The sequence below is a fragment of the Hypanus sabinus genome, chromosome 6 (assembly GCF_030144855.1).
Source record: "Hypanus sabinus isolate sHypSab1 chromosome 6, sHypSab1.hap1, whole genome shotgun sequence".
NCBI classification, from domain to species: domain Eukaryota; kingdom Metazoa; phylum Chordata; class Chondrichthyes; order Myliobatiformes; family Dasyatidae; genus Hypanus; species Hypanus sabinus.
The window spans coordinates 170,047,176-170,059,033 of NC_082711.1; the positions used below are offsets into that span (position 1 = coordinate 170,047,176).

The 11,858-nt window shown below is 48.4% G+C and overlaps 1 long non-coding RNA gene across 1 annotated transcript in view; it reads right to left on the reverse strand.

Moving 5' to 3' along the window:
* Positions 1-1,557: 1,557 nt before the first annotated feature.
* LOC132396092 (uncharacterized) overlaps positions 1,558-11,858 on the reverse strand; it is a 58,720-nt gene continuing 48,419 nt past the window's right edge. Inside the window, exon 3 of the long non-coding RNA XR_009512864.1 lies at positions 1,558-3,196. This is a non-coding gene — a long non-coding RNA (uncharacterized LOC132396092). The remainder of the gene's footprint in view (positions 3,197-11,858) is intronic.

Genomic DNA, 11,858 nt, shown 5'->3' on the forward strand with positions numbered 1-11,858 from the left:
GTTGGTGGTCCATGTCAGCGAGGTGTTGGTCGTCCATGTCAGCGAGGTGTTGGTGGTCCATGTCAGCAAGGTGTTGGTGGTTCATGTCAGCGAGGTGTTGGTCGTCCATGTCAGCGAGGTGTTGGTGGTTCATGTCAGCGAGGTGTTGGTGGTCCATGTCAGCGAGGTGTTGGTGGTTCATGTCAGCGAGGTGTTGGTGGTCCATGTCAGCGAGGTGTTGGTGGTTCATGTCAGCGAGGTGTTGGTCGTCCATGTCAGCGAGGTGTTGGTGGTCCATGTCAGCGAGGTGTTGGTGGTTCATGTCAGCGAGGTGTTGGTCATCCATGTCAGCGAGGTGTTGGTGGTCCATGTCAGCGAGGTGTTGGTGGTCCATATCAGCGAGGTGTTGGTGGTCCATGTCAGCGAGGTGTTGGTCGTCCATGTCAGCGAGGTGTTGGTGGTCCATGTCAGCAAGGTGTTGGTGGTTCATGTCAGCGAGGTGTTGGTCGTCCATGTCAGCGAGGTGTTGGTGGTTCATGTCAGCGAGGTGTTGGTGGTCCATGTCAGCGAGGTGTTGGTGGTTCATGTCAGCGAGGTGTTGGTGGTCCATGTCAGCGAGGTGTTGGTGGTTCATGTCAGCGAGGTGTTGGTCGTCCATGTCAGCGAGGTGTTGGTGGTCCATGTCAGCGAGGTGTTGGTGGTTCATGTCAGCGAGGTGTTGGCCATCCATGTCAGCGAGGTGTTGGTGGTCCATGTCAGCGAGGTGTTGGTGGTCCATATCAGCGAGGTGTTGGTGGTCCATGTCAGCGAGGTGTTGGTGGTCCATGTCAGCGAGGTGTTGGTGGTCCATGTCAGCGAGGTGTTGGTGGTCCATGTCAGCGAGGTGTTGGTGGTCCATGTCAGCGAGGTGTTGGTGGTTCATGTCAGCGAGGTGTTGGTGGTCCACGTCAGCGAGGTGTTGGTGGTCCACGTCAGCGAGGTGTGAGGTGTTGGTGGTCCACGTCAGCGAGGTGTTGGTGGTCCACGTCAGCGAGGTGTTGGTGGTCCGCGTCAGCGAGGTGTTGGTGGTCCGCGTCAGCGAGGTGTTGGTCGTCCATGTCAGCGAGGTGTTGGTCGTCCATGTCAGCGAGGTGTTGGTGGTCCATGTCAGCGAGGTGTTGGTGGTCCATGTCAGCGAGGTGTTGGTGGTCCATGTCAGCGAGGTGTTGGTGGTCCATGTCAGCGAGGTGTTGGTGGTCCATGTCAGCGAGGTGTTGGTGGTCCATGTCAGCGAGGTGTTGGTGGTCCATGTCAGCGAGGTGTTGGTGATCCATATCAGCGAGGTGTTGGTGGTCCATGTCAGCGAGGTGTTGGTGGTCCACGTCAGTGAGGTGTTGGTGGTCCACGTCAGCGAGGTGTTGGTGGTCCACGTCAGCGAGGTGTTGGTGGTCCAGGTCAGCGAGGTGTTGGTGGTCCATGTCAGCGAGGTGTTGGTGATCCATGTCAGTGGGGTGTTGGTGGTCCATGTCAGCGAGGTGTTGGTGGTCCATGTCAGTGAGGTGTTGGTGGTCCATGTCAGCGAGGTGTTGGTGGTCCACGTCAGCGAGGTGTTGGTGGTCCATGTCAGCGAGGTGTTGGTGGTCCAGGTCAGCGAGGTGTTGGTGGTCCATGTCAGCGAGGTGTTGGTGGTCCACGTCAGCGAGATGTTGGTGGTCCATGTCAGCGAGGTGTTGGTGGTCCATGTCAGCAAGGTGTTGGTGGTCCAGGTCAGCGAGGTGTTGGTGGTCCATGTCAGCGAGGTGTTGGTGGTCCATGTCAGCTGCTTTGACAACATAACTCCAAGGAGTTCCACACTTTCCACTACCTCTCCATGTATATGGGGGGGGGGGGGGTGTACTCTGTCCTTTAATCTCCTGAAGTCAATGATCAACTGTTTACTCTAATTAACTGTTGTAAGTTTCCCTAGTATGTAGAAAACTCCAGAAAATCTTCTACAGATGTACCGAGGAGAGCATTCTAACTGGTTGCATCACTCTCTGGTACGGAGAGGCCAAACTGCAGGATGGGAAAAAACTACAAAAGGATGTAAATTCAGCCATGGGCTCTAGCCTCCCCGCCATCAAGGACATGTTCAAAAGGCGATTCCTCAAGAAGGAAGCATCCATCATTAAGGACGCCAACCACCCAGGAGCATATGCCATAGGCACAAAATTAGGCCATTCAGCCCACTGAGACTGTTCCGTCTTTTCATCAGGGCTGATCTATTTCCCGCTCAAACTAATTCTCCTCCTTTTTCCCCATAATTTTTCATGCCCGACTAATCAAGAACCTATCAACCTCCAGCTTAAGTACATGTAGAGACCTGGCCTCCACAGCCAGCTGTGACAACAAATACCACAGAGTCACCTCCCTCTGGTGAAAGAAATTTCTCCTCATCTATGTTCTCAATAGACATCCCTCTATTCTGAGGCTGTACCCACTAGTCCTAAACTCCCCCACCAAAGAAAATGTCCTCTCCACATCCACTCTATCTAGGCCTTACAACATTTGATAGATTCCAATCAGATCCCCCCTCATTCTTCTAAAATCCGGGCCAGAGCCATCAAACGCTTCTTGTGTAATCCTTTCATTTCCCGAATTAATCTCGCGTACCTCCTTTGGATCCTTTCCAATGCCAGCACATCTTTCCTTAGATAGGGGGCTCAAAGCTGCTGATGATACCTCAAGTTCAGTCCAACCAATGCCTTCTGAACCTTCAGCATTACATCCTTGCTTCTATATTTTAGTGCTCTTGAAATGAATGCTAACTGCATTTGCCTTCCTCATGAGAGAGTCAATGTGCAAGTTAACCTTTAGGGAATCCTGCATGAGGATCCTGACGTAGATGTTTGTGTTGTCCAGGTGATCTAAAGCCGTGCGGAGAGCCATTGAGATCGTGTCCAACTCCCCCAACCCAGGGGAGGGTTCGGATCTAAGGACTCCGTTTGGTTTGGAATGCTGTTATTGTCACTCGTGTTGACTGTTTGCACGATTTGTTTTTTTTTTTTTTTTACTTTCTCTGTCCGTATTGGCGGTTGGTCTTTATTTTTTTTATTGCGTTCTTTCGGGTTCCTTGCTTTGCAACTGTCTGCAAGCGAACAAATCTCAAGGTTGTATAATTTACAAATTCTTTGATAGTGGAAGTACTTTGAATGTTTTGAACACACCTCTATCCTGCTTGGGCTCCCCATTGCATTAACTGTGCCAATAAGAAAGGACGAAAGAAAGATTAAACGATAATACCCACATACAGCTTTCACCTCTCTTTAAGCTGGAGCCCGAGCTCCCCACTCTGACACTGGCTTCAGCTCTGTAACGAGTAAGTGAAAGCTCTGTTAGTCTCAGTAACAGAGTATCGGCTTCCGTGCTTCCACCCAATCATGCGGAGTGAGACTTGAACCCACAAACCTCTGACTCAGAATCAAGAGTTCAACCCACTAAGCTGTAGCTGACACCTGGTTGGATTTAGGCCAGCATCTGCACTGTAGATGCAGCATCACAAACCAAAGACCTCTCCACACTCACCTCACCGTTAGAGTGAAACCACAGCTGAAGTTACAGAGATGCCCAAGTGAAACAACGCCCCACTGTATCTTGTACAATCCCGTCGTTACAAGGTGGTAAGAGGCATAGACTGAGTGGTCAGCCAGGAACTTTTTCTTAGGGCTCAAATGGCTAATAGGACGGGGCATAATTTTAAAGTGTTTGGAGGAAGGTATAGTGGGGGATTTTTTAGCAGAGGAAGGTTGCCTGTTGTGCTTGTTTAATTCAGACAAGGGAGCATTGAAGGTGCCTGTGAGTAACAAGGGCATAGATCCCTCAAAGTCACCATGCAAGTTCGTAGGGTGGTTAAGAAGGCAAATGGTCCGTAGGCCTTCGTTGGTTAAGGGACTGAGTGCAAAAGCCTCAATAAAACAGTGGTTAGACCACACTTGGAGTGTCCTGTTTAGTTCTGGTCACCTCATTACAGGAAGGATGTGGAAGCTTTGGAGAGGGTGCGGAGGAGATTTACCAGGACGCTGCCTGGCTGAGAGAGCATGTCTCCGGAGGACAGGTCGAGCGAGCTAGGGCTTTTCCCTTTGGAGTGAAGGAGAATGAGAGGTGGCCTGAATTGTACAAGATGATAAGAGGCTTAGGTCGAATGGACAGCCAGAGACTTTTCGCTGGGGCTGAAATGGCTAATACGAGAGGGCATAGCTTTAAGTTGATTGGAAAGTGTAGAAGGACTTTTTTTTTTACACAGAGTGGTGGGTGCCTCGAACACACTGCCAGGTGTGGTGGTAGAGACAAATACATTAGGGGCATGTAAGAGGTTCGTAGATAGGTACACGGATGACAGAGAAATGAAGGCCTCTGCAGATGAGAAATGTTAGACTAATCTCAGAGGAGGTTACAGGTCATCACAACATCGCGAGGTCTGGACCGTGCTGTAGTGTTCTTTCTGCAAGGGTTTACGACTCCTCCCTCATTCTCAGTGTTGCAGGGTAACCCAGGTGTGCCCTTTGGTTATTTTGTATTTTGAAACCTGACAAGGTCAGTAATTATTACCCTTCCTTAGAAGCCCCTGGAGGAGGCGATGGTTTGCCACCTTCTGAAGCACCAGCGGCTTCTGATGAAGATACAACATAACATTTTGTAATGATCAATAAACCAATTGTTTGGAATCAGATGCCTGGCATCTCGGGGCTGGGTGTGTCCACATGCCGCCACCAGCCTCTGGCACTCCTTCTCTGCCACCTGTGTCACACCCCTCCCATGGCGCTCCACCCTCGCCATTCCCAACATCGTTTGCTCCTGCCAGACTTTAAAACTTGCTCTCTGCTCCACGTCGACAAGCGCAGTACCGTGCAAAGGTTTTAGACAGTGTTACATTTACCATTATGGAGAAAGTGCAACGAGACCCAGCGACCTCCTCCTGCTCCTGTCACCTAAATTCTTCAGATATTTCTCCCTCTGTACACTGACAAGCAGTTTTGTTAGGTCTGGCCTGAGTCCCAGTCCTGTGGAATCTGAATTGTAAGGGAAACCATTTGAAAACAAGCCCTTTGGCCCATGCCAACAAAGACACTTGTGTTCAATAGTTCCACTCGCCTTCATTTCCCTCTGAACCTTTCATGTCCATTTACCTGCCCAAACGTCTCTTATATGATATAATTGTGCCAACTTCTTCCATGTCCTCCGGCAGCTCGCTCCACATAACTCCCACCCACTGTGTGAAAAACTTGCTCCCAGAGACTAAGAGCAGGAAGAGGTCTTTTCTCCACTTAACCCCCACCTACAATCAAGAGTTCTACCCACCTTCCCTCTTGAACCCCTTTCCTGATTCCCCTTGCTTCGCATTTTCTCTGTCTCTGGGTTTTGCAGAGCAAGGCTGAAAAATGCCTTAAATCTGCTGTTCTTCAGCCAACAGAATCCAGATGGAGCACAAACACCCTGCAGGCCACTATTTCCTGGAAATTCCGAGAACTCGTCTGGCAAAGCAGTAAACACGATCATATGCCTTTGAAGCCAGTTCCAAGACTGGCCTCAGGGTATGAGCTGGTGTGCTTGAATGACCAAACCAGTGTGTGAGTGACTGAGGCTTTGATCAACCGTCTCAGAGCATCCACCAGGCACATCGAGCCTGGGGTGGACCTGTCCACAATCAAGATGCGAAAGCCATCTCGTACACTGTGCCTTGTGGACTAAACCAGAAGTAACAAGATCGCGGGTGTGGTAACATGGCTCTTGTTGCTTCATGAGAGGAACCACCAAATAACGTTTGGTCCCACAATGAGGCTACAATGAGGCCATTCTCAGGGTGGAGGAGCAACATCTCATCTTCCATCTAGGTAGCCTATAATCTGATGGCATGAACATCGACATCTCCAACTTCCTTTATTTTTTCCCTCCCTTTCCGTCTTCTTTATTTCCCCACTCTGATGTACCTCTTCCCCTCACCTGCCTATCACCTCCCTCTGGTGCCCCTCTTCCTTCCCTATCTCCCATGGTCCACTCTTTTCTCCAATCAGATTCCTTCTGCTTCAGCCCTTTGCCTCTTCCACCTATCACCTCCCAGCTTCTGTCCTCATTTTCCCTTCCCCACTCACCTGGCTTTGCCTATCACCTTCCCACTTGTCCTCCTTATTCTAGCATCTTCCGGCTTCCTTTCCAGTCCTGATGAAGGGTCTCAGCCTGAAGCATAGACACGGCCTAACCTGATAAGTTCCTCCAGCGTTTTGTGTATGTTGCTTTGGATTTCCGGCATCTGCAGAACCTCTTGTGTTTGTAAACAATATCTGGCTACAGGCCACTTAAGGAAGACCAAGAGATTGGTTACGCCAAGGAAAGTAGAGAGAGAAGCAGAGAGACAGAAAGGTTTACAGAGGCAGATCTCAACCATAGGGCTACAGGTCGCAGTCTGTGAATGAATATTAGTGTTCAAGACACAGAAAGTGACCATAGTAAATCAGAACAATCACACTTGTACATGAGTAAAGCAGGCTTGAGTGCTTGCAGGGATGACAGCCTGTCTCTCCAATGTCTCCCAGATGGTTTAAGAGGTAGTTGAAGATTAAAGATTAGCTTTATTTGTCACACGTACACCAAAGCACAGAGTGAGCTGTTTCACTGGCATCAACAACCAGCACAGTCCATGGGTGTGTTGTGGACAGCTTCCAGTGCCATGCCCAAACCGAAGCATCTTTGGAACGTGGGAGGAAATCTCACATGGTCACGGGGTAATTGTATAACCTCTTTACAGACAGCAGCAAGAATTGAACCCCGATTGACGCCATCTGGAAACATGGCACAGAGAGCGAGAACTTTCTGAGTTTCAGAATCAGCTCATTATCACCGACGTACGTCGCCAAATTTGTTTTTTTTTCTTTGCGGCAGTAGGACAATGCAATAAGTTGCAAAATAAACACCCGGTGCAAAAGACAAATAACAAGGCAGTGGTAGTGGTTTCGCGAACAGATGACAGAGGGGAAAAAAGCTGTTCCAAGTGGATCTCCAGGCTCCTGTAACTCCTCTCCAATAGGAATCACGGGAAGAGGGTGCATCCTGGATGGGGAAGGTCCTTAGTGATGGTTGCGAAGGACCTCCTCTTGAAGCTGTCTTCATTGATGGGGAGGCTTGTGCCCCTGATGGAGCTGGCTGAGTCTACAGCCCATAGTCTATAACCTCTGCTGAGGTTCCCAACTTCTTTTTATATGCCATGCACCCCTTACCACTAACCAAGGGGTCTGTGGATCCAAGGTTGGGAACCCTTTGCCCTGAAGCCTCTCATGATACCGTGCATTGGAGCCTGCATACCAGACTGTGATGCAACCAGATCAGGATAAGTCCAGTTGTTTGCAGATGATGGGCAGGCTGCTCAAACCCTGATCTTGTTAGATGTCAGTACAGATTCAAGAGGATGAATGGCCTTTACCTTTCTCCCAGCTTGTGGGCTATGAGTTGGCACTGAAGGATTGTGTGGTGGGTGGGGGTGGGGTCCGACGAAGGCCAACAACCACATCCCCCTCAGCAACTACATCCACCTCAGCTGAATCCCAGCCGCTAGGAAAGTTGCCTCTTGGCAGCGGTTCAAGGGCTGATGGGGGTGGGGGTGGGTGGTGGTAGGAGGAGGAGTAAAGGGCTGAAGAAGGATGTCTGATAAGAGAGGAGATAAGACCATGGGAGAAAGAGGTAGTGGACAGGTGAGAAGAAGAAAAGGGTAAGAGAAGAACCCACAGTGTCGTGCCAAACTAATTAAACGAATGGACCTTAATCCCTTCTGACTGCACGTGGTCCATGTCCCTCCATTCTCTGCTGGAGGGTAGTGTAGCACTTCACTGTGCTAGCTGTAAGCTTGGGGTTCGATTCCTCTTGCTGTCTGTTATGAAGTTTGTTGTTACACGGGGGCGACGGAGGAGAACTCAAGTGCAGGACACTGGCACGCCAACTCAGTTGTGGAGTTTGGCGTAGACCTGAACGTAGAGCAGGAAACCAGAGGGATCTTGACAAGGAGACAGGATTCACGGGGACTGTCGAGAAACTAGAGTGGAACTTAGAACTAACGGTTCTAATCGGAACAGGGAACGAAGTATCACAGGAGAATTGACCAACGAACGGGCAACCTGTGAGGGAGTGGCCATCGTATTTATTTCCCAGTCTCTGATGAAAGCCAGCTGTACAATTATTGGGTAACTAGCAGCAATTGACTGAAATTGGGGCATGATCAGGGAGAAAGAAGTGTTAAAGGGGAATGGCCAATCGGAACCATGAGATTTGTACATTCTTCCTGTGACTGAGTCCCCAGATCAGGACTTTCTACAGGGGCACCATCGAGAGCATCCTGACTGGCTGTGTCACTGCCTGGGACGGGAACTGTACTTCCCTGAATCGCAGGGCTCTGCAGAGAGTTGCGCGGACAGCTCAGGGCGTATGTGGATCTGAACTTCCCTCTGGTCAGGAGATTTACGGCAGCAGGTGCATAAAAAGGGCCCGGAGGACCATCAGGGGCTCCAGCCACCCCAACTACAAACTGTCTCAGCTTCTTGTGTCTGGCAAACAGTACCGCAGCATAAAAGCCAGGTCCAACAGGCCCCGGGACAGCTTCTTCCACCAGGCCGTCAGATTGATCAATACACATTGATCCGATTGCACATCTGACTGTAAGCAAAACAATTACGTATACAATTTTAGTGTTAGGGCAATATCCTCCCACATTTCCCTTCGTTATTGCTTATACACAGCAACAGAGACACAACATGGAGATTATTACTCCCTCATGTTGTGAAATGGTTGTAAGAAATAAGATTCTAATTCTGTGTGGGTTTCCTCCAGGTGCTCTGGTTTCCTCCCACATTCCAAAAGACTTATGGTTAGAGTTAGTGAGTTGAGGGCGTGCTATGTTGACACCACTCACAGGCTGCCCAGCACAGTACTCTCTTAAATGCCTCTATTGTATCTGTCTCCACCAGCACCCCTAGCAGAGCATTCCAGCACCCAGCACTCTTTGTCTAAACAAATGTTTGCTTTTCATAATTCTGTTAATTTATGTCAGGTTCCCTCTCAGGCTGTGCTTTTCCAGAGAAAACAGTTCCGTTTGTCCAACCTCTCCTTGTAGAAAATACCCTCTGTTCCAGAGTAACTTTTTCTATACACTCTCCAAAGCCTCCACCTTTGGCAACCAGCAATGAATGCAATGTTCCTTAAATGGCCCAACCAGAGTTTTATAAAGTTGCATCCTAAATTCCTGATCTGTTCCATGCACACGCCTCCAGGTTCAGACCTGGTATGGAAACACCAATGCCCTTGAAAGGAAAATCCTGCAGAAAGTAATGGATATGGCTCAGCCCACCATGGGTAAAGCCCTCCCCACCACTGAGCACATCTATCTGGAACGTTGTCGCAGGAAAAACAGCATCCATCATCAATGAGGCCCACCATCCAGCTCATGCTCTCCTCTGCCTTTAGGAAGGTACAGGAACCTCAGGACCCACACCACCAGGTTCAGAAACAGTTATTACCCCTCAACCATCAGGAAGGTACAGGAGCCTCAGGACTCACACCACCAGGTTCAGAAACAGTTATTACCCCTCAACCCTCAGGAAGAAGGTACAGGAGCCTCAGGACTCACACCACCAGGTTCAGAAACAGTTATTACCCCTCAACCTTCAGGAAGAAGGTACAGGAGCCTCAGGACTCACACCACCAGGTTCAGAAACAGTTATTACCCCTCAACCCTCAGGAAGAAGGTACAGGAGCCTCAGGACTCACACCACCAGGTTCAGAAACAGTTATTACCCCTCAACCATCAGGAAGGTACAGGAGCCTCAGGACTCACACCACCAGGTTCAGAAACAGTTATTACCCCTCAACCTTCAGGAAGAAGGTACAGGAACCTCAGGACCCACACCACCAGGTTCAGAAACAGTTATTACCCCTCAACCATCAGGAAGGTACAGGAGCCTCAGGACTCACACCACCAGGTTCAGAAACAGTTATTACCCTTCAACCCTCAGGAAGAAGGTACAGGAGCCTCAGGACTCACACCACCAGGTTCAGAAACAGTTATTACCCCTCAACCATCAGGCTCTTGAACTAAAGGGATAACTTGACTTACCCCAGTCTTGAAATGTTTCACCAACCTATTGGCTCACTTTCAATGAATGACTCATCATCTCATGCTCTCGATATTTATTGCACATTTCTTTTTCTTTTTTCTTTTGTATTTTCATCCCATTGGGCGTGCCCTTTCATTGATTCTATTAATTTCCTTAGATTTACCCCCCAAAAAAATTAATCTCAGGGTTATAAGTGGTGACATAAATGTACTTTAATAATAAATTTACAGTACAGTGCAAAAGTCTTAGGGACCCGAGCTATATACGTTATATATGTGCCTAAGACTTTTGCACAGTACTACACTTTGAATTTACTTTGAACTTGGAAATCCCTCTCTAGTTCCTAATCCATGCTCCATCTACAGTCTGCGATGTTCCGTGGTCCTGTGCCCAGCACCTGCACCATGTCCTTTCCATTCAACCACCAGCACAGTCCAGATATGTGCTGGGGGCAGCCCGCAAGGGTCACCATGTTGCTGGCACCAGCGCAGCATGCTCACAATTTACTGAACCTAACCGGTGTGTCTTTGGAATGTGGGAGGAAACTGGAGCACCCGGACGAAATTCACACTGTCACAAAGGGAACGTACGGACCGTGGTGGGAGCGGGACCCTGTCTGCTGGCGCTGTAAAGCATTATGCTTACACATATATACACACACACACACACACACACACACACACACACACTTACACACACATACACTCACATACACACACACTCACATATATACACACACACACTCACACACACATACACTCACATATATACACACACACTCACACACACATGCACACACAACACACATACACTTACATATACATGCACACACACTCACACACACTCACATACACACATACACTCACACACACATACACTCACATATATACACACTCACATACACACATACACACACACATACACTCACATATATACACACTCACATACACACATACACTCACATATATACACACACACATGCACACACAACACACATACACATATATACATGCACACAGACACACTCACACACACTGACACGCACACACACATATATACACACACACATACACTCACACACACACACTCACATATATACACACATACGCACACACTCACACACACATGCACACACAACACACATACACTTACATATACATGCACACACACTTACACACACATACACACATACTCACATATATACACACACACACTTACACACACATACACTCACATATATACACACACACAACACACATACACTTACATATACATGCACACAGACACACTCACATACACACATACACTCACACACACATACATTCACACACACACACATATATACACACACATATGCACACACTCACACACACATGCACACACAACACACATACACTTACATATACATGCACACACACACTCACACACACACACTTACACACACATACACTCACATACACACACACTCACATATATACACACACACACTTACACACACATACACTCACATACACACACACTCACATATATACACACTCACATACACACATACACTCACATATATACACACTCACATACACACATACACTCACATATATACACACACACATGCACACACAACACACATACACTTACATATACATGCACACAGACACACTCACACACACTGACACGCACACACATACACTCACACACACATATATACACACACGTACACACATACAGACATACACTCACACACACATACACTCACATATATACACACAC